The 23,826-nt window shown below is 33.4% G+C and overlaps 1 protein-coding gene and 1 long non-coding RNA gene across 2 annotated transcripts in view; one reads left to right on the forward strand and one right to left on the reverse strand.

Annotated features, from left to right (window-relative positions):
• LOC118196104 (uncharacterized) overlaps positions 1-23,826 on the forward strand; it is a 194,670-nt gene that overhangs the window by 42,841 nt on the left and 128,003 nt on the right. The window lies entirely within an intron of this gene.
• On the reverse strand, positions 5,927-23,643 carry LOC146999450 (uncharacterized). Its single transcript, XR_015039697.1, has 2 exons — positions 23,428-23,643; positions 5,927-6,227 (listed from the first exon to the last, which is right to left on the reverse strand). It is a non-coding gene; the product is annotated as an uncharacterized LOC146999450 (long non-coding RNA).

Raw genomic sequence — 23,826 nt, forward strand, 5'->3', positions numbered from 1 at the left:
ATAATTATTCAAAATTTTAATATTATTGCTCAAATTAATAAAAATACCATTTATATTATAAACCTCACTACCCAAGTGAAACAAACATTTAAATTACACCATTAATTAATCATTACAGCAATAATACTACATGTGACTTGAAAGCAGTTAATTATAAATTATGTACTGTACAGTTTTACCTTGCACACTGAATATTATAAATAATGTAATGATGCAATACAGTGATATTTTACTGCTTCTTTAGACCATGTACCAAAGTAATAATTATATGCAATGACTGAAGTATAAAGATTACGATACAAGTATTCAGTGATTTAATATATATATTCAGATTTGTAGTAATACTATATATGTTATTAATAACATTTAAATATATGGTATAGCCATTTAAGTACCTATTATAGTACTGATGTTACATTTACTTGTAAAGAAATCAGTTGTTAAATATGTACAGTACAGTATAACTTGCACTTTATTTGTTCATTACAATTCAGTGATTCAATAGAATGATTCTTTATGATTACTAAAATATAATAATTTAGTACAGTGATTCTATGCATTTACTAAGTACAATGAATTATCCTACCATACAGTTAACACAATGATATTATAAAACAATACAATTACTCTTATTCAATATGATTACTCTATTTAGTAAGAGAACTATTCCGCTATCAAATATACTAGTTAGGTAAACATTAAAAGTAATAACCTTATCATCTATAAGATCATCAATACGATTACTCTATTACAATGTTTCAAAACTATGATACAATGAATTAATACTATACACAATTTCTCTGATACAAAACGATTACTGTACTAAAATAATTATTCAGTATAAATGTAGTCGAGGGAGTCCACATAAAGGGATAATTCTTAGTTTTTATTTGCATTAGTTTTAGCACAGTTCAAAATAGTTTATTTTATGATATACTTTAGAGACATATATAAAATTAGATTTTACACAGGTCAGTACCGAGGTCCATAAGTTTATTAACAATTTTGTTAATCTTTCGTACTGTATGCTTGTTATTAATCATGAACATGCTAAATGCTTGCTCATTCGTTGGCGGGATCGGCAGGTGCAAATCAGTTGTTAGTGGAAAGTTAGCTACATAATGTTCGGGTGTGCCCAACTCACCGCAAATGCACTGTGCCCTATTTGTAATGCCAAACCTTTCAAAATATACAGGAAAACGACCATGTCCCGTTATATACCGTACAAGTTGAGCATGTATTATGAGGCGATCATAAGTTACTGTGGGAATATGATAATAAACACGACGTCCTGTGTCGTCAGAGTACATCAGTCAGAGTCGTCAGAGTACGTCAGAGTACTCTTCCTGCCACAGGTATTTGATTTTTTGCGTAAGTTTTTCTTTAGCCAAGAAATTGGCCAAGGTATCTTAATTTGTTCAGTATTTATGTTCTGCGCCGCTTCTTTGGCTAGCTGATCTGCCAGCTTGTTTCCTGTTTGGCCAGCATGGGCCTTTATCCATTGCAGCTTTACGTTTAAATGACTGTTGTCATGTAACTTCGACTGGATATCTGCTATGAGCGCGGAAGAGTGCATGCAGAGACGATAAGCTCTCTGTCAATATGAAGCTTCCATTATGTTGCTCCTGTATGATGTGGGTTAGTGCCCGGTCAATTGCTAACACCTCATTCTGGAACACACTATTATTGGTGTCCAGGTGACCTCTCCAAAGTGTTAGCGTGTCCAGGTTTCGCAGGGCTATGTAGGCACAACCTGTGTTATCATCTATTTGGGAGCCATCTGTATACTATACTAAATCAGCATCCGTTATGTTGGTATTTTGCTTGAGATTGATGTTCACCCCTTTTCCCTGTTTCGCTGGATGATCACATAGCCGTATCAACTTCTTCTCATATTCCGCTGGGAAATAATTATCCTCATCGAGGGTTGCTGGTTGGCCTAATTGGGCGACTGTTTGATAAGTCGCTTCTTTTTCCATACTAAGATGCAACGGTGGCAGACCAGTCAATACACATAGTGCTTTGGTTGGAGAAGTACGAAATGCCTTGGTAATATTCAGTAAGAACGGTCGTTGTATGCTTAGGAGATGTTTTATCTTGCGACCTTGCATAGGTAATGACCAAACTGCCGCCCCGTATGTAACAATTTTTTCAATTACTGTTTTATACAGTACCTTCTGTATGTACGGGTTAAGGCCCCATTCGTGACCTTTCATGAACATAAGTTGCTGAGCTATTCTCAGCGTCTTCTTCTTCAGTTTCATAATATGTGGTATCCAATTTAGTTTGATATCAAATACTATTCCTAGGTATTTCAGTTCTTTAACAATTCGAAGTCGATGATTATTCAAAGTTATTTTTGGTTGTCTTGCGAGCGTACCTCCCTTTTGGGGAACTAGAAGTATTTGTGACTTTGCTTCAGATATCTTGAGTTTAATTTCTGCACATCTCTGATGAAATAGCGAGCAGGATTCTTGGGCGTTGATCTGAAGTTGTTCTCTTGTTCTACCCCGAACGATAAGTGCAGTATCATCGGCATACGCAATGATGCTGATGTGCTCTGGTCACGCGTTGGTTAATATACCATTGAATGTTATATTCCAAAGAAAAGGCCCAGTACACGAGCCTTGCGGGCATCCTTGATTTTGATTTTGCACTACCATACCACTATTATGGGGTACTATTAGCAATCGGTCAGAAAGGTAGTGTTCCAAAGTAAGATAGATATTTCTTGGGCATTTATTTACTTAGGCGCAGGGCTTGAAGAACCGCTGGCCACCACAGCGAGTCAAAAGCGCTTTTTAAATCGATGGAAATAAACGCTGTGTGATAGCCAGCAGACCTATTTTCTAGGATTTGATTCTTAACTTTTGTAAGCGCATGCAAAGTAGACCGTCCTGGACTAAACCCATATTGTATTGGGCTTAACTATTTCGTAACATATAGATGATGCCGCAATCTTGTCATGATCAGCTTTTCATGAACCTTCCCCAAAGCTGAAAGTAGACATATTGGACGGTACGACTCTGGAGACGTTGGATCTTTATTCTTTATCAAAAATAAGACCACTTGCCCAATTTTGAAGCTGTTAGGGAATGTCCCCATTTGCAGGAGCTTATTGAAGAGTGATTGAAATAGAGTTACATTAGTGCTTAAAATTATTTTAATAATTCGGTAGTCAATACCATCCGGTCCTGGTGCTCTGCGCTGGGGAAGCTAGCGCAGCACTTGCTGAATCTCCCTGATGGTGAAGTAAGGATCATTTGATGTAGCAATTTCTGAGGTCTGGTTCCTGATTGTGGTCTGTTCTAATGTGTCTTCTTCCAGATTGTCTGTGGTGAAGACTGCTGACATGATTGCCTTTATTGTATCTTCTGTATATTGGCCAGTACTATTGGGTGTTGGCAATATATGTAAGGTGGCTGGTTTAAAAGGTTTTCCTGCAGCAGTCCTGTGGTGGAGTCCATAGGTGGTGGTTGTTTCTGTACAAAACTTTCTCCAGCTGCTAATTTTTGCATCTAAGATCATGCGTTTGTAATACGCTCGCTCTTGTTGGTAGATCATTAGTGTTGTGGATTTTAGTTGCTGCCTAAGTTCTTGTTTGAGGCGTCGGGGCAGAGCACGACATTTTTGCTGTTGAGTACGCAGTGTACCATTCTACCATTGGAGTGCGGTAATTCTTTTTGTAGTACGCTTTGGGAGATGTTCATTACACACTTGTTGTATTGTTAATAGAATGTCTTTCGTAATATTTTGGAGGGTCTATCTACTTACAGCATATCTTATTGGATTAACGAAAGGTGTTAGTCTGTTACTAACAATAGAAGTGAAAGTGCGGACCTTCCGCCCTGGTAGGTTGTATCTTTGGATGATATTAGTTGCAGTGCTGCTTGCTATACTATAGCGTATATAGTTATGATCCGACAGACTCTGTCCCTCAACTACTGTCCAATAACGTATTAAATTTGCCATTTGATGACTAGTAACTGTGAGGTCTGGCCAACCACGAGAGTGGAGCCTATCAAAGGTCGACGACGCATCTATTTGATTGTGAATTACAAAGTTGTTGCTTGAGAAAAAGTCTTCGAAATGACGCCCTTTAGGTGTCGTATCAGCGTAGCCCCATGTGGTGCTATGGGCATTATAATCACCAGCAAGGAGCATTTTTGCTATACGATGAGATTGCATTAGCTGTTGGATGCGTATTATGGTATGGTCCGCTTCTTCTGTAGGAGGGGAGTAGATGGATACTAACGCTATTGTCTGATTAAGTATTTCCAGTAAGATAGCCACAAAATTCCTCTCTAAAGCAAGCACAATCGGTGTCCATGCCTGGTTGCAGATTGTAATAAAACCTCGAGGCGGTTGTGTTGAATCCTCTTTTTGAAATGTTGTCCATTGAAGGGGAAAACCCACAATTTTGCCGTGTCTGTGGTATGGTTCTTGAAAAATTATTATATCAATCATTTCTTCTGTAGCGTAGTGTCCCGTTTGGGACATTGCGGCACGCGCTCGCTGAAGATTTATTTGCAAACATTTTATGGGTGTGTGTTGAGTTGATACACACGTAGATACGTAGATCAAAGAGCACTGAGTGACCTAACAAGGGGATTCCCCGAGTCGAGACGGATCGGGAAATAGCGCCACGCATAACAACAGCCTGACTCATTGCTCCTTACTCGAGTCAATACTCATATTTAAAGACGGATGTTTCGTTCATACTTTCTCTTATCTCGAATTTCGCGTATATAGAGGTGCTGTTATCTCCAGGTTCTACTGTAATTGATTCTACTGTGTATATCAAACTATAGATTATGTTCATGATGAATTTCATTGAGATACATTTCGAGCGACCTGTATAGCGCACAAGAAAATGCACTAATTTTTAGGATAAATGAATTTACCTTTATCGTGACTTTTAAAACTGAAAGTTCAGTTACTCTCCATTACAGTTTTCTTGTGAATACAGCCTGCATTTTCATACTTCTTTTCATGGCATCCTTGTACTACTTATCTGCCTTTTGATTATCACCACTCCAAGGAACATCTTTGCATTCAATCCATATCAACTGAAAACATTGTATCGTGTTAATACTTAATCAGGGTATGCTATACTATATATATCATATGTCGCCGTTCCGTTTTTTTTTTTTTCGCTCTATAGCAAACTTGTATTTCAATTATTTGCTCTACTTTCGAAACTATGACAAAGATATTCATTAAAAAAAAGCAAAAAATTATTTCCCTGAGCAGGCAATATTTTAGGAAAACCAAGTTGAGATGTATAGTAATAAACACTGTCAATTATTGTGTGGCAGTTTACTGGAATTGGGTTTGAGAATATAAATTTTTATCAAAAGCTACCTATGACTGTGATTATTGAAAGAGAAGAAATTTAAATAAATTTCAGTTTATTTCAGCATTACGTTATTATAAGGAAATTAAATAACAGTACCTAACCATTATCTTTTAGAATTAATAATATTGTAATCAAGGTAAAGCATGATAGGGCTTTCTGCCAAAGATAAGAAGTGCCTTTATAAGTGAATGTGCCTTCATAAAGAACATGAATGTGTAAATTCATGCTACCTATGTATTTAACATGAATTTACATGTTAACATGCTAATTTACGTGGTAACATGAATTTACACATTCATGCTCCTTACGGAGAAAACCATGAAACCTCGCTTGCATCTAGTCAATTCGTCGGCATTTGAACCCATATTGAAATACCAATGTTCTGCGATTTTGTTGTTCGCCCGCTTATGGCTCCCAGTACTTGAGCAATTACCGTGGCAGGGCATAGGTATTTAAATTATAAATTGTCAAGTGTAATGATAGATGCGTTAAAAGCCAGAGTTTGTTGTTCACGATTTAGTAAATACTAAAAAAATAATCAAGCATTCAATATAAAACAAATAGATATAATTTTCTTTTATTTTTTATTGAATATTTATTTCAATATACATTTATACTACATTTTATACGAAATTCTAGAAAATTTTCCTTCTCTATTATCAAATATTTTGCGTTGCTTCAATAATGATAGGCGAAAAGAAATTATCTTTAATATAAAAACATTCCGCTGTGAGTGTGTACAGAAACAAATAAGTTTCATTATCTATACCTGAAAAAAGACATCAGTCCTCAAGAGGCTTGAGAAAAGCTTCACCAAATCCATGGGCCTAAAGGATGATTCAAGGACGGTGATTTTATCTCATTTTTTCTGGAAGATATAAGAAGAAAAAATGTAATAATGATGAAAATAAGAATCAAAAGGGACATGTATGAAAGGATTAAACCGTATATTAAAAAACACACTCACATATATATAAAAAAAAAGAAATACTCATTAAATAAGTTATCATGTTCCTTTAATTGTAATCAAGCAAGAAAAAGAAAGCGCAATAAAACAATTTATTAAGTTAAAATGCGAACATTAATTGCCAGGCGCTTTTATGTTGCAATGTATCAAAATTATTTTGATTACGAAGTTATTAAAACGAGGGTAATTTTGCTGTTCTACCATTTCTAGATTTGAGGGAAAATTCTTAGTCGTGAATTTATGAAAATTCGTATCCCTGAGTGAGGTTTTAACGAGGGTACAAATAGAACTTTTGCAAGTTTTTTTTTTTTTTTTTACTTGATGTTTTTTTATTACTTCCTTGTACAAAGTAAAAAGGAAGTATTATAATCGCGAAAAGTTTCAGGCAGCATATTTCAACGAAAATATCAATTTTGACCGCTATCGAATGCAATTTAACGATGTTTTTGCGTAATATCTATACGTAAGGAAAGAATAAAATACTCTTTTCCTCCAAAAAAATTATGAAACTGCTTGAAATGAATTCTTAAGAGAATTTTTCGTGGCGTCTCTACTAACGTATGTACGTACGTACGTATCTCGCATAACTCAAAAAATGTGCACCTCGTATTTTGGTTGCAATCGGCCGCACCAAACGTATATAAATATATTTATATATATATCCACTCTGTTACCCGGCTCAGTGATCTCAGTTTCTTTACTCTTATATGTTCGTAAATTGTACATTTTTTGCTTTAAAAATGATTGAATTATATTGTTCTTATCTTCGGTTAAGGTTTTTATGCCTTTAGTAAATCTGTATGCAGTATTTTTAGAATTATCAACAATTTTAAAGTTGTTTAAGTGTCGCTAAGCCTAATAATTTCTTTGATGGCGGCTATTGCTTGTTTACATTTGAAACAGGAGGATAGTGGATTTGTTGCCAATCTAGAGAAACTTAGCTTCGCAACAACAAAGATAACGTCTTCATTTATTATTGCGAATTAAATCCTGCTTCATACTTTCTGGAATTTTTTCGAGGAAATAAGTGTTTAAGATTTACTTCGTAATTTTTAATACAGATATTTGAATTTTTATTATTTTTGCCTTGTCGCGAAGTAAGAACTGAATTAATTGAATGAGAATTACTCAATCGTCTGTGAAAAACTGTTTCTTTCTTGTTTTGTTTCCTTAATTTCTTTTCTACATCGTTCTAGATTTATTATAGTATTTGAATAGAACATGTGACAACGATTAGATAATTCTATTCTTTAAATGATCTAAATTTTGTGCATTCTGAGTTATAATATGAACGAAATATAATGCTGTTAAGTGAACTTAGCGCCAGAGTGTCGCTATGGTAAACAAATAGAGTGAATTTTAAAGAATGCATTTATTCTATTGTGGTTTATGCGCTGTCGGCGAAGAAGATTTAATTCAATCCAATAAGTTTAAATGAAATGCAAGAAAAAATGCGTATAATTTAATACTGCAAAGGCCCTTATTTTCGCGAAAATGAATATATCGATGATTTCAAGAGCTGAGAATTTCGCGAATTTTATATGAACAGAACCGAAAGTTGAAAATTTTCAAAAGTACCTAAGTAAAGTTGAGAAAGTTAAAAAAAAAAAAGTATTTCGCGAGGCTTAAATTTTCGCGATTACGACGGGCTCGGGAAAATCGCGAAAATAAGGGCCTTTACAGTATTCCGTACAAGGAAGTCATGTGGTGTACACATCAGATCCAATAAGTTTAAATGAAATGCAAGAAAAAATGCGTATAATTTAATACTGCAAAGGCCCTTATTTTCGCGAAAATGAATATATCGATGATTTCAAGAGCTGAGAATTTCGCGAATTTTATATGAACAGAACCGAAAGTTGAAAATTTTCAAAAGTACCTAAGTAAAGTTGAGAAAGTTAAAAAAAAAAAAGTATTTCGCGAGGCTTAAATTTTCGCGATTACGACGGGCTCGGGAAAATCGCGAAAATAAGGGCCTTTACAGTATTCCGTACAAGGAAGTCATGTGGTGTACACATCAGATTTTTTGATTAGGTAAAATTTAACACTTTCAACGTATCCGATTTCTTTAAAATTTTTCCGATATATGTATCTGTGAGTATCGTGCCATAATTCACAGAAATCATTTCAAAATTCAATGGAATTTGTTTCTATTTGTTCTTAATAATAATTCACATGTTCTTTTTAAGAATTTTTATTTTTAAATATGAGATATATGAAGGTTAAAAGCAAAACGCATTTTTTTAGACAGAGGTATTTCGGACTAACGCAATTTACTGAATTGTTTTCAAAATCATTGAATTTTTTTTAATTTAACCTACAGTAAATAAACTTAATATCTCTGTATGCATGAAATCGTTTCTTTAATTACAGTACGTAATAATACAAAAATAGACTAATTCGAATTTTCCTGAATTTAAAAACACAATTATCTGTAATCATGTGAAATTAGCATTCTTGTTTCTAATTCTAATCGGAACTCTCGGGTAAAGGATAGAAGCATAAATATGTTTCATTTTACATCGCTAGACCTATCCATTAGGTTAAATTGTTTTCATTAGCATAGCACTTGAGAACCAAGAATAAAATTAAGAAGTAACTCTGTTTTAAATCCTTGGCTGAGAACTATCTGATTTATAAATGATGACTTCCTTGTAAACCTTTCTGGGAAAACTGGCTTTTATTTATGCTTCATATTGGAAAAAGTACAAAATTCAACGTAGCCAGCCAGGACAATCATCAAGAATAGAAACCAAAGGAAATTTTATTTTTTTTTTATTCATTGGTGCTCGAAGAAATTTAGATCTAAAAATATTATTCGTTATAAATAAAGCGAGAAATTTTACGGCAGATCAAATCTTGCCCTATGTTTTTTAATATGTTTCATGATTCTAATTCAATTTAAGTTATTATGCAGAAATTAAACAGCACGCATGTGCTGTGTTATTATCTGTTTGACATAACTGAATTAGGTGTACTGAAGGAATATTTAAGTACTGTCATCAAAGTTTATAATTAGTTATCTCCTTACAATATTTTAATTACATTTTGAAGAAATTTTTGCATGAGTCTGGACAAAGTAGCTTTCCCTGTATGTAAAATTCAAAATAGTATTTTTATTAAATAATTTTTATTTAATTCGTTTTCCGAAATTATTCTTATAATTATGATAAAACAATAATAAACCCACACTAAGAGCAATATTCTATAACACTAAATCATAGGATATTACCGAGACGCACAGATAAACTTAAAAGTGCTGCAAAAGTATTAAATAATTGTCAGGGAAATTGTAATAAAACATTCCATTGCAGTATTTTAATTACAGCTTGATTAATTAAAATTTTCGTTTAAATCTCTGCATAGCATGTTTCTTTCGAAACAGTGCACCATAATGTAATAATTTCACTAAATTATTTTTAACAAGCTTAATAAATGCTGTTCTTAATCCGTTGGACTATTTTCTCAGAAATAATTAAATAAATTACTAAACAATTAACTTTTTATTTAGCAATTTATTAGAAATTTCTCTTGCTATGTGCCGCTCAGATGGGAAAACAGTTAGTGACTCTGGCTGCTATACTAAAGGGCTCGGGGTTGAATTCGGAAGAAGGCATGAATGTAAGTTATCTGTTCCTTCATAGGAACAGTTGCCCACATATTAGATGCCTCTATAATAAAGAGACCACCGCTTTTGGCCTTAGAAGTAACTAACGCCTATAATGGCTAGTGCTCGCCATTGGAGAAAAGATTTGCTATATTTATAAATTTAAAAACAGAAACTAAAGCAAAAATAAGACAGTTGCATCTAAAGGTAAGACATCATCTACAATACCTGATTAAAGCGAAACTGCACTAAATATTCATTTCAATAAAGTTTATTGGTTAATTTCATTTAACAGAACCTGTTGAAAGCAATTGTTAAACTTCAGAATTTCACACTACATGTTTTATTTGTTGCGTTAACAATTGCATGAGTTCCTTCAAATGATAACTTCTTTGGCCTTTTCATAAGCACAATCATAAAATTTTAAAAAATTCTGCTTTTAGGATCAAAATTCCTTAATTATACAATATTATCCGTTTTACGTAATTGAAAATAAAAGTATATGCGATGTAAAATATAGAGTGCATTTTTCCATAGTAATTAATAAAATATAAAGGAAATTCTAATCAAATGGAAAGAAAGTTTATCATTGAGAAACCTAATGAAGGAAAATTCAATAGAAAAAGGAAATCGATATAACCTTGGCGATAGAAAAATTATTTTTAGTAGCAATAGCCTTTGCCACAATACTTTTTGCATTTGTTAATTTATTGCATTTGTTATTTGTTAAGTAGTTGAAAAGAAATGTCTTATCAGTTTTGTTTTCTTTGAGTTGCATTAATCAGGTTTATTTAAAGTAAAAAAGATATTTATCATGAAGAAATGATAGCATGGTGTTTCTTGTACATGTACTTCTTCATTGGGAATGAATTCCGAAGTTTTGCAAAACACAGACGAGTTTCCTTACCACTTAAGTTGCAAAATAAATAATACAGAAACAAGTGTCGCAAAGTAAAAAATAAAAGGTAAATCTCGTTATCAGATTGATTATTAAATTTCAATTTCTCAAAATTATTACTGAAAGTATTTTTGAAGTAATAATTTTGAACTCAATTTAAATTAAACTCAATAAGTGGTTGTATTGTGGCCATAGACAGAAGCCAGTGTATCAATATACTTCTCACTTTAAAAATTTTTAACTTTAATATTTAGTATAATCTAAGTAAAAGACTTCTCTCGCCATATGTTTTGTTACTAGAAACTTCTGTAATGTTGCCTTTTATTTTTTTTTAATTAAATTTAAAAAATTTGATTTTTCTGTGGTTTATTTGTTTTGGTTAAATCTTGAAATTACGTTTTGTCCCTTTTCTATCAAATCAGTTTTCTTGAAACTTTCTCTACGTATTTTCAATAAATATAATATTCCACTAGAAATATTTTTATTATAATATTCAATATAGATTTGAATTTCATTATAATATTCAATATAGAAATTCAATATAGATTTGAGTTTATTTAGTACTGAATTTTTGATGTTACGTTGCTATCAAATAACCACTGCGGAATTTCGATCTTTGTACCATATATCAGAGCTCCCCAGCGGTAATTCCATTCGCTGACCATTCGCTGACCACTGGTAGTTCGGTCCGAGGTTTGAATTTAAATATGCTTGCAAACGGTGCTCCGAAATAAACTATGTTTTCGAAATGATACGATTAATTGATGAGTAAATTTTCCTCTGATTTCTAAATTATCCTCTAACAGCAGAAATTATCATTCGGTTTCTGCATGTTATGTAAGTAATTCAGCTTTGAAATTAAAGTTCCTTAAGTCTTTCCTAAGTACTTAAGTTCGCCTTGGTTAAGTATTTGGGAATGATATCGTGAATTCCTTTCTTAAGACACAAAATCTTTAACACTCTTTTGTTGACAATTTTTTTAATTTAGAAAATGAAACAAAATTATTCCTAGTGCAGAATATACTAGAAATAAAATTATTCCTAGTTCATAATTTCATACATTTTTTTTAATTTTAAAAACTAATTTCCCGATTGCATGAATAATACAACAGCTTTTGCCTCTCTGGAAGGAAGGTTTTTATCTTTTTAAATATAAGCATCAGAAGAGAAGTGGAAGGAGAATGAACTTTAAATTCTCAGCCGAAAATAGCTTGATGAGCTTTGAACCTGAAAATACACGCAGGCACTGGAGTGCAGGTTATTTCGGTGCCCTGGAATTTTTATTATGTAAGAAAGAGTAGAAAATTTGTTAAGTTACAGTTATGCATACGTGATGCAAATGAACAAAGAAACGCATTCTCATACAGCTTTCTATTATAACTAGAATCTGGTTTTCTGCCCTTCCTCTTTTTCATTCAGTTATCATGTAGATGTAGAATTATTCAACTAACTATTCTATAATGTCTTTGACAGTATTGTCTAATATCTTCGGATCTCTTAGGGATAGAGTTTTAAATAAAAATTTCACGGACCATAAAAATACTTTTACAAACTTTTGTTTCAGATCGTTGTAGTATCGTTACTTCAGAAAATTACTTACAGAATAACAGGAAATTAATTAGGTACTGGCTGATTTAAGTTCATGGAATAGGCTATGAATGGATGAACTTCTTGTACCGCCATTAGAGGCTTAACAGGGCTTAGTGGAGCTATTTAATTAAAGAAACATTAAGATCTAAAACAAGGCTTAAATCAGGCCCATTAAGCCGTAGAACTACCACCATACTACCTGAAATAACTTTAAATAGAATAAACAACTAAAATATGAGCTTAAAGTCTAGGAGCTGGTGAGATTTATTAGCTACACGAACAAAAGCACATTATTGCATACTTTGTAAAATATAACACATGTTACTTACATGCATTACATGCATAAAAATATGTTACTTACATATACAAATAAATAAAATAACAGACTATCATAAACACCCTAGTTTTTCTTAAAACAGACAAGGAAATTTTAAACACAATCAATATATAAATTCATTTCATTTACAGATACAGATTTTATGAAATTTGACAATTTAAATTTAGTTATTGTATATTTACTTAGCTCCTTTAGAGTATTAAATTTAGCAATATCTGGAATAAATCTTAGGATAATATTTTTCATAGAAGAGCATCTAAGCAACAGGTACTCAATATCGACATTACTCATGCCACATGGACGCTCACAATTTTTAATTGAAAACCTATTATAATAAAACGGAAAGTGTCCATGATTAGTTAAATCTTGGTTTAGATACTTGTCACTTAGCCATCTTCTCTCACTTATAGTTGAGATTAAATTATATGTGAATCTTCCTTTAGAACCTGAGTCGTTCCACTTTGCTTGCCATAGAGTCAAACTTTTTCTTTTCAACAATATAGAGTAGGAATGGAATAGGCTATATTTTTGCAGCTTTTTATTCTTTCTTTAGTAGTAGAAAGGTAGAGCATCTGTGGCAATGCAGTCAATATAAGACGGATCTATGTTTACGAAAATAAATAAAGTATAAACTTAAAAGTTTTTCAGCTCTCAATATTTTCAGTAAATACTGGTTTAACAAAAGGGCACCACTTTGATTTAACTGAAGATAGCTATTGCAGTTTTTTTCAACCTGAATGTCGTGGCTTTTGCAGGCGCAACTGTCTTATGTTAAGGACTACAGGATACTTCGAAGCATATAGCTGTGTCTTTAAACCTGTGTACCTCCGCGATATATTTTGAGAAGTTCAGTTCAATAAATATCTCTCCACGAAGAAATGTGGCAATAATTTTGGGACTATCAAAAAACAATTTAGCCGTCAGAAGAAATAGATGAGGAAGCCTTTCGTTGTTTATCATTCATGTACAGTTGGCTCAACTGTTTAAATACACCAACAAGCATTTGCCATAGCAGAATAAGCATAACATTTAGATAACGGTTTCCTCAGTGCTAAGCCTTCGCCAGCATTCACAATAATAAGAACAGTGAATCCTCTCGTGTAGATCATTTCCCCAAGAAGGCCACTTTTTCTTAGAGTATAAATAAATATTTACAGAATGTCCATCGTTAAGATGCGGATTAAATTATCCCAGCAGATTAAAAATTATATTCAACTGTAATTAGTTCAAAATATTATCTCGAAAATTATCTGGAACTGAGAGAACTAAACTATTAAAATTATCTGGAACTGTGAGTAGAACGTTTCCAAAAGAGTTCGCTGTTGGTTTCGTTTATTTGATTATGGCAAAGAACTTGAGGCCTACGAGCTTAACATGAAGGACGCCTTCATGGACGCCTTTCTAAGTGAAACTGTCCCTTATCCACGTTACAAATGGAGAAAATTGATAAACCGCCCATGCAGCCAGTCCAGGCAGCTCGGAGTCCAATCCAGGTCGAACTACCATCGCTCAGCGATTTTGCCGCTAGGCCGCTGGAGACAGGGAAAGTTCTGATTCACAATAAGAAAATTTTACACTTATTATATTCCATCAGATTCCACAAACAGTGTGCCTTTTCTGCTCTCTAGTTATCTATGCTGTATAGATATAAATTTCAAAACAGAGCTTCAGGGTATCAAAAAGTCATCTGATGAAGTATTCAGAGTATATCAAGCTATAATCTAATTAAATCTAATAAAATATAAGATCTTTCTAGATTTTTAGAGATATCCTCTTGCATTGATAGGAGATACTACATTGATAGGAGAAAGGAATTTCATTAGTGGTCATGGTCAACATTAAATGAGAGTGCAAACTTTAAAAGGAGCGAGAAATGCAGTTTATTTTACAAGTTTGTGCTGAGGTTCAAGATTAAGAAGAAAGAAGTTAGTTGTTATTTTTTACATTTCGGTTTAGTACCAAATAGCTTTGATGAAACACTTTTTTTTTCAAAATAAATCTAATTAAGTTTGATTACCATTCCTTCTTATTTTTGTCTTGCACAAAGTAAAGGAAGTACTGTAATCACGAAAATTTCAGGTATCATATTTCAACGAAAATATCCATTTTGACCGCTCTCTAATCTATTTGAATGATTATTTTGCATGACATCTGAACGCACGGACAAAATAAAAGACTCCTTTTTCCCAAAACGGATTGCAGAATGGATTTAAAATGGATTCAGTACAGATTTTTTCCGTGACGCCTGTATATAGGTACGTACCCATATATCTGGCGTTAATCAAAAATGAGTAGCAGTAAAACGTTGAAATTTTGTATATAGGACTGCTATAAAATGTAGTTGTGTATCTCCCGTTTTGGTTGCAATTGATCACATTTCAATTGTCTGTTTCGGCGAAACGCGATATGGAGTTAGTTGGATTCGAAATCATTAAAATTATTTCCCCTGAAGAGCCTTAATGAGATTCGAATTGGGCTAATCTACCATTTACCGCTTCTTTGTTTTTGTACTTTTGCTGAAGTCTTTTGTCGCACTTTAATTCTAATGTTCAAAATATGCCTTACTTTGATCAGCATATTGCTTACAATGAGTACTGAATTTTATTTGCAAATATTCAAGTGTTTCTATTGTTTATTTAATCTTTTTTACGCATTTCATTGCACTTCATTTTACTTATGTTAGTATTTTCACGAAACCACAGTATCTAAGCAACTTTTTATCGTACGAACTAGGAATTTTCTTTTAACTTTTTTCTAAATTTTGCAGCTCAATGCGCAAAGTTTTTGACCACATAGGTCTTTTATAGTTTGTTCTCTTTTCTTTAATTATATATATATATATATATATATATTATATACCCTTTAGGTTACTCGGCTAGTTCAGCTCAGTTATTTTTATTCTTATGCGTTGTTAAACCATGAACTTTTGGATTTAAAAGTATTTGAATTATGTTGTTCTTGTGTTCCAGTTAAGGTTTTCCTGCCTTTAGTTAATCTCCGTGCAACATTTGTAGAATTATCTACAATTTGACCGTTGGCTGAATTGCTTGTTTTTGCGTAGAAACCTTGATTTTAATTGTAATTTTTTTTAACTGTCTTTAACTATATTTGGTGTTTTAAGTTTTCCTGCATTTTACAGTTTATAATGATGCTTTAAGTTTTCATGTATTTTTGCGTTGCCGCGAAAAAAGAACTGAATTGATTTGAATAAGAAATAAATATTAATTTAGAAGTCAAACAACATAAATCAGCGTCATATTTTCAAATTTTCACAAGTTATCGTTATTTTTTCTGTGAAATTTTGAAAATATAACGCTGATTTTTGTTGTTTGACTTCTAAATTAATGTTTGTTCGGCATATTATTGTATCTTAAGAAATAAATCTCTAACAAAATTCAAAGAAATGAGTTTAAATGAAGTGCAGCAAACATTTTGCCTAATTTTACGTTTTAGATTGGTATGTTTCACTCCAGTTAAACCACTGAATCTTCTTGGTGAACCGGAGCAGAACTATTACTATACAAAAAATGTTTAAATATTTCATAATACCAAGAGAAACGGTAACACCCAAGCTAGGATTACTTTCTAAGCTGAGATCTGTAAGATTAATACCCGCAAATTCAGTTCCTTTCAACGGGGCGTAGATTTAAAATTTTTCGCATGGTAACCAAATTAAACTCTGTATAAATTATTTAGTTTCTAAAACAGGAAAACTCCAGTCTTTCGGACTTGAGATATCAGGAACTCTAGTTATTTAGATCACATGTCTTTCTTTTTCGACCAAGTAAAATGAAGCTTGTAATTAATTTAAGTCGCTTAACGAAATACACTGAAGTTTTGTCAATTCATTGTATTTTTATAAATGCACTGAATTTTGCAACTGAACTTCTAATTTCAGAAGTATTCCTTTCCCTTTTCTTTTGTTTTTTGTTGATATATATTTTTTTTTATTTTCTCTCAGTCCATTTATCTACTGGTTTGTTTGTTGCCAAAAGTGATTCCGGTTCTCATGTCTTTCTTTTTGTGTTAACTCTGCTCTTGTCTGAGCGTGACTATTTGTACAGCAAAAGGCTCATGTAGTTTGATTCATGATGAATCTTCTGCTCTTGAATCTGTCATTAATTTTGATATTCTTTTATGCATTTTTTGTATTTTTATCTCATTTTCTGTTTACTTCATTTTTATTTACTGATCAGTTAGTTTACCTCATATGAAATTACAAAACTCTTTCGTTATTACAGGACTTTAAGTGGCTTGAGAGTTTAAACTCCCATTCTAAGGTCTTTTTCTTTCTACTAGCCTGACAGACTAGAATGCAACGTGTTTTATAGAGCCCTCTTCCACTTCTTTGTTTGTCCGAAAATTTTTCCATATGTTAATTTTAATAACGTTCACTATTAATACAGTCCAGTCATCAAACCTTCCTTTGATTCACATTCCTATTGGTTTGCAATTAAGAAATCAGATATTAAAGAAGAATTCATTCGTGGAATTTAATCAGCAAATTTCGTGCAGTTAATTTTAATATATTTGATAATAGCTCTTTATATAATTTACATAAATGGTTGTTATATCTCTGCCGCTATAAATCTTCAACGTTTACTTAAAGTGCTTACTCCAGTCTACATATTTCAATTTTCAGTGTTAGGTATTCTTCAGTATTTAATGTCCAAAGATTTTCTTAGAACTTTCCCTTCCGAAAATAACTAGCTGAGATTCTGAAGACTTAGAATTAGATTTCAGGCCCATATTATAAGTACGCGGCTTGTTACAGTCTTGCATTAAAGTGGTTTTGTTCCTTCTTTAAGTAATTTCGGTTACAAAACTTTTCTTAAGCCGCAAAAGACAGCAATTATAGCAACGACAATACGTTTCTTAATTTTTGTATGACTATTGTTTTAAATATCGGAGATAAAAATAAATCTGTTCACTAATTCGAACTTCTTGTTTGTAGGTAATTGAGATTCACTGAATCTCTTGGAATTCTAAGTTTATATGCGCAATATTCGAAGTAGCGACAAGCATTTTAAATGATTAGAACTATGCAACGTACTTTTACATACATATGCATCTAATTGCTTAAATTTCATCGTAAGTGTTTTAGTGGATACCATTACTTCATTAAGGGCATTTAATTAATATTTTAATGGCCTTCGAGCATCACGATATTTGAATTTACTACTTTCAGTCCTGCTTTTTAATTTGCTTTGCTATCAAAAGCTGTAGGTAATGTGTTTTTAATTTTGTACATTTATTTTTATTTATTTTTTATGTAACTGCAGTTTAGAGGTAAAGCGAGTAGGAAATGTCTCATTCTGCGGAGTACTTTAGAGCCATTATTTCGCTTCCGATCGCTTTTATAAAGGCTTTGTTGGATCATCCAAACGTGAACCACCATTCGGTTATCAAATAGCTCTTTGGGGATCCATTTGTGTGACGTGTCCAACAATATAATGCGTCCATTAAGTCGCTAATGAAGTACTTCAAAAACAAACGTGTTCGTTAACTTCTTAACGAAGTATCCCAAATTAGGTTAATTTCTTGCCGCGTGTTCCCCGATAACAGGCTGTACATAGCAATTAGTATGAATATTTGAAGCATGAATGTGAATTTGAACATTTTGCCTGAATAACTTAAATTTTGTTCAGTATTTTCTACCATTTCCTGGTTAGTTAAGAGGATCCAGAAATGTTATAATTTTTAGCTCTTGTAGTTCAGAGCTATAGGAAACATAATGCACAAAGTTTTAAACTAAGTCGATATTCAGCTAATAGATTTATTATTTTGATCATTTCTTGTATATATTAGCTAAGCAATATAGCGTCACCAGCGGCTGAGCGGTAAAGTCTCTGAAAACTGGTACTGTTGAACGGGATAAAGTCTCTGAAAACTGGTACTGGTATCCAATAGCTATTGTGTACCCAAAATGTCTGTATATATGTATATGAATTTATGTTCTGTATATATGATAATGTAACTATGCATCTGCACACTTTATCCTGTAACACGGCACCGTATCACAAAAATCAAACTAGAGTCCCAATCTAAATTTGATTGCACCAATTATCTGTTCAGCATTGTAATAAGTACCTATTGTTAATCTACACTGGTGAAATAAATTAAGAGAATTTGCATATTTTATCGAATTGCATGGAAAGAACTCAACTGAACGAAAAACCACTGGTTCTAGATAAAAATGCAAATCTTGTACAGCAAATACGTAAGCGTACACGTGTGTGTAGGCGGAGCAGAAAAACAGGCTTTATAAGCATGTAGAGGGTAAGACGAATTACGTTCGCTAGCACACCTCGACGAATTTCTTGGTGTTATCTTGCAGCAATCGGTTAAATTCACATCGGAAGAGTAAAAATGAGTAAACATCAACCTGTAGATGATGGAATGAGGTAGCGAATTGTAGGGAGGCTAGAGGCATACCAATCGCAAATCCATATATGCAGAGAGTTTAACCTATGGAATGCATGGTGTGTAACCTATGGAAACAGTTCCAGGTTACTGGATCCATGGAGAGAAAGCCAGGGCAAGGTCGTCCAAGAGCCACAACAGCCAGAGATGATCGCTATTTGTCCATTTTAGCGAGGCGTAACAGGGGGTTATAGCTTTTCAGCTCTCTCGGGACCTGTATGCAGCCACAGAAACCCGTGTAGAAAGGGTGACTGTTTCCAAAAGACTGAATGAGAGAAGGTTGTTTGCCAGAAGAAGCCGGCTGTTTGTGTCCCACTCACGTCTACGGACAGGAGAGTCCGATTAGCATGGTGCAGGCAGCATAGTGAATGGAGTACGAAGCACTGGGCGACCGTCCTGTTCACCGACGAGTACCGCTTTAACCGAAACACAGATTCTCGACATAATTTCATATGAAGAGAACCAGGAACCGCTACCTACCCACCAAGATCCGCAAAATAAACAATTATGGCGGTGACGGTGTAATGGTCTGGGCAGACATCATGTTGGATGGCAGCACACCTCTCCACGTCTTTGACTGAGGCTATGTGACTGGTGTGAGGTATAGGTATGAGGTCTTGGAGCCCTATGCTCGCCTTTTCCGGGGTTCAGTGGACCCCGAGTTCATCTTGCAGGATGATAACGCGAGGCCTCATAGAGCTCTTCTGGTCGACGAATTTCTCGAGAGACGATATTCGCTGGATGGAATGGCCAGCCATGTCTCCAGACCTCAACCCTATAGAGCATGTCTGGGACGCTCTGGAGAGGGCAATTGCAACTCGCAACTCCCTCCGACAGCCATCCAGGAGCTGAAAACAGCGTTGCTGAATGAGGCGGACCAATTGCCACAGGCACTGATAAACTGCTTTATTTCCAGTGTGACATCACGCTGCGAAGCCTGTATGGCTGTAAGAGGGAATCGTACCATCTATTAACCCATGTCTTTTGTGTCTTCTGCAACCGCTGTTTCAGACCTTCAGACTCCCATGAGTGTTACACAGGAATATGTGTGTCTGTTATAAATGTTGAATGTTTATTTTGTTTGTATTATATCAACCTATGTTCACACCTAATTTTATTAAAATCTGTCGAGTAGTTCCGGAGATCGTAGACCAAATATGAAAATTCTCTTAATTTATTTCACCAGTGTATGTTAAAGTAGCACGTACCTAACTCTTGGGTACCCATTGATTATTGTGTACCTAACACACGTGTATTAATATCTTTGTACATAGGTTATTGTACCTAGGAAACAGCACAAATAATCCAGTAGCAAGACACCGTACCACACAGTACTAATCTAGGGTCTAACCTTTTAATTCACTTTACTAATTACTTTTCTAGCATAACATTATGCACCTAATGTTTCAATATGTACATGTCATGTGTATCTAATGATAATGCTTCAAAGGATCATAGTGTAACCAACATATAAGTACACACGTTATGTATATATACTACCGTATCCATGCTTTTGCATATATTATCTAGTGTCTAACATTAATTAACTTTAACACTGTATTTTAGGTACCAAATTTGTATGTATGTTTATGTCTTAGTGTATTAGCATTATGACTACATATGGTTATCTAGATAAAGGTGGACGTGGCGCTATACCGATTAACCGTATTGGTAGAGGGGTGGTGCCCACGTCCTTCGTCGCATATGGAAACGTGTATACCAGCTAGTTTTCCTTAGAAAGTCTTCCACGAAGGCATCCCTCTCCTTAACCAGATAGCCCTTGAGTGCTTTGCCATAATCAAATAAACCATATCAAACCGATCTAAGTAGTATGTTTGCCACCTTACTAGGATAGTGTTTAGTGACTCTGAATGCCGTACCGAAGGGCTAGGTTCGAATACCGGAGAAGGTATGGATGTTTGTAAATGTATAGTATCTGTGCAGCTTGGTGGCACTCAAATATGCGACAAGTCTCTTTAGAGGTGGTTGGTAATGAAAGGTTGGTGGTCCAGTGTTTAATCAGATTTCTCAAAAAAAAAAAAAAAAAAAAAAAAAAAAATTACCCTTTCCAATTGAGACAAGAAATTTATTCAGACTTGGAAAATATTTGGTATTTTCTCTGAAAATATTTAATCCGGTGAACTGTGGTTAGATCTATTACCTTTCTTTGATGCAGTTAACGGATAACTAATCAAATAACTTAGTGCTGCTAAATGAAATTTTTAGTTTAAGAAACATCCATTTACTAGTTTGCAAGAATTAACATTTTTCAGAGCGAACGTTTAAGAGGACACCTAATTTGAAAACAAATGTGTACCATATTAACTAACTAACATAAAGGATGTGTTTAAATTACATAGAATTGATCGACTGAGTATTTAAAAAAAAATCTCTCCCGTTACTTTGTTTCTTCGATAGAACGTGAAAAACTAAGAACAGTGTTAAGCTACCATTTCTGAACCCTCTGCCAAGTTAGATTGAAATCGAAGGCGTACTAACCAATAAATAAAACAAAATATAGAAACAGATATGTACAAATAATTATATGCAAAAGAAAATTTTACAAAATTATTAGACTTAAGAAAGAATCACCCGAAAAAACTGGAAAATACCAGAAATACAAAGCAGGGTATTACAAGCAAAAGAATTAAGAATCATAGCACATGAATGAACAGAACAGTTTCCTCTAAACTATAAACAGTGCAGTGCAGTAAAATCCAACGTGGTCGGATACCTTAAAATAAGTGATCCATTATCTGTTATATAATTCGTTATCTGTTGTCTCGTGAGAAGTTACTATGTCTCCATGAGGGCAAAGGGTGCTATATACGGCATGTTAATCCTTTTGAATAAGTACGAGACATCTAATTGCAGCGCGTAGCAGTTTTACCAAACACCAAATACTGGGTATTTAATATTCTTGTACTGATCTGTAAATTTAATTGTTTCTTTGTGCACTACAAGTCGCATTTGAAATAAACATTCAATTCTATGGTTCGTTCATTATTGGTACAATTTTTCACAGGCATGACTACAAGTGCCAAACTTTGGATGTATTGACAATTTTAAGTGAAAACTTAGTATTTAAATCTTTTCTTTTTTGAGCATCTTTATGGATTAGACATCAATGCAATTACGTTTTCTTATTTTTTCAATATTCATATCATTTTTCGTATTTGGGTAAAGAATTAGATAGGCCAACGCTCTCTAGGTTATGCCTTTTTTGCTTCGATTTCGTTTTCAGTGGAGTACAAGTTTAGTTTGAATTAACATCTAGATTATTTCATAGCCAAAGAAATAATTTTACATTATGTTAGCTAAAAATTAGAATTTTTTTCTTGTTGTTTTCTTGCATAATGCACTATTATGAACGAAAGAATATTTTTTTCATAATACGGATCTCGTACTTGAGGCAATGTCGCCTTATTAAAGGCGTTAAGATATTACTGTCATCTGATAGCTTCTTTCAAATTATTTATCCATTCTAGAATTTCACAGTTCATCACACCTCTGATCATTACTTAAGCCGTATGTTTTACAGTCTGATGAATGTATTCTACCTTAAAGATATTTTCTAGTCATGTAAGAGCATATTATGTGGCATTTCTTCATTGAAACAGAAATCTGTTCATCCCCAAAACATATTTAAAACTTATTTTAATTTTCTTAGCAGTTAAATTTATTTTGGAAGCAACCTTTCCTATAACTCTTATTTTCAACCCACGCTTTCCTGCCAGAATGAGATTCAGTTTCGCGCATTATGCAAAATTGGGAAGATAGCCACTATTTAAACTGGCATCTGAGTTACTTCAGACAGAGCATGTTCTCCCTTTGGCCACTTTGTTTCTCTGCTACTTAAGCCGCATTGTTCTTGAGCGGAATAAAAGTGCCTTTTCACCCTTCTTAATACTAATACAGTTGTACATAGCAAATAGTCGCTTAACAGTTAGAGTTAAGATCTAGCCTTTCCAAATAACTTTACATTAACAAGAATCTTACAAACTAATTAATCATACTTTTGTGGGAAAATATTTAAAAGTTAGCTTTTATTTAAAACTAGAAATAATAGCAGCGAAATGAAATTGAATAACAATTGTACAGAACTAGTAAAGCATTAATGAATATATTTATTTTTTTGTATTCAGTTCTGTAAGAATTCGTTTGTAATCAGTCTTCAGAATCCGTTGGCCAAGGCAGGTTAGGTGTTAATTATTTTTCATATGAATAAATAAGAAAACTTAATTACCTGAGAGGGCATGATAATGGTGATGCTTGAGCTGTAAAAGCTATCTTCATGTGATAAATAATACAAACTTTTATTTTGTCGGCACTTTTGCAACACGACGTACATATCACAAAAAAACGTTGAATAAAAATATAGCTACTGTTCTTGAATACTACAGCAGACATTGTCTGTTTCGTTTTATCTTCTCGTAGCTGTAAAAATAAAAAGAAGTGGCAAACAGCCTAACTCGACATTTCTATGTACTTGTATTAAAGCCAAGAAGAAACTAATAAAAAAACTCTAGGCAAACATGCCAACAAAAAAACATTTAAATTTCCTCTCACTCATTTGCCCCTAGCGCCATCTAGTGAGAGAAAGAAAACTTTTCTGGATTTCTAACACCCTTCATAAACTTTCTCA

Source organism: Stegodyphus dumicola, chromosome 1, assembly GCF_044657685.1.
Source record: "Stegodyphus dumicola isolate Sdum_Otavi_A_Nest chromosome 1, ASM4465768v1".
Lineage (NCBI taxonomy): Eukaryota > Metazoa > Arthropoda > Arachnida > Araneae > Eresidae > Stegodyphus > Stegodyphus dumicola.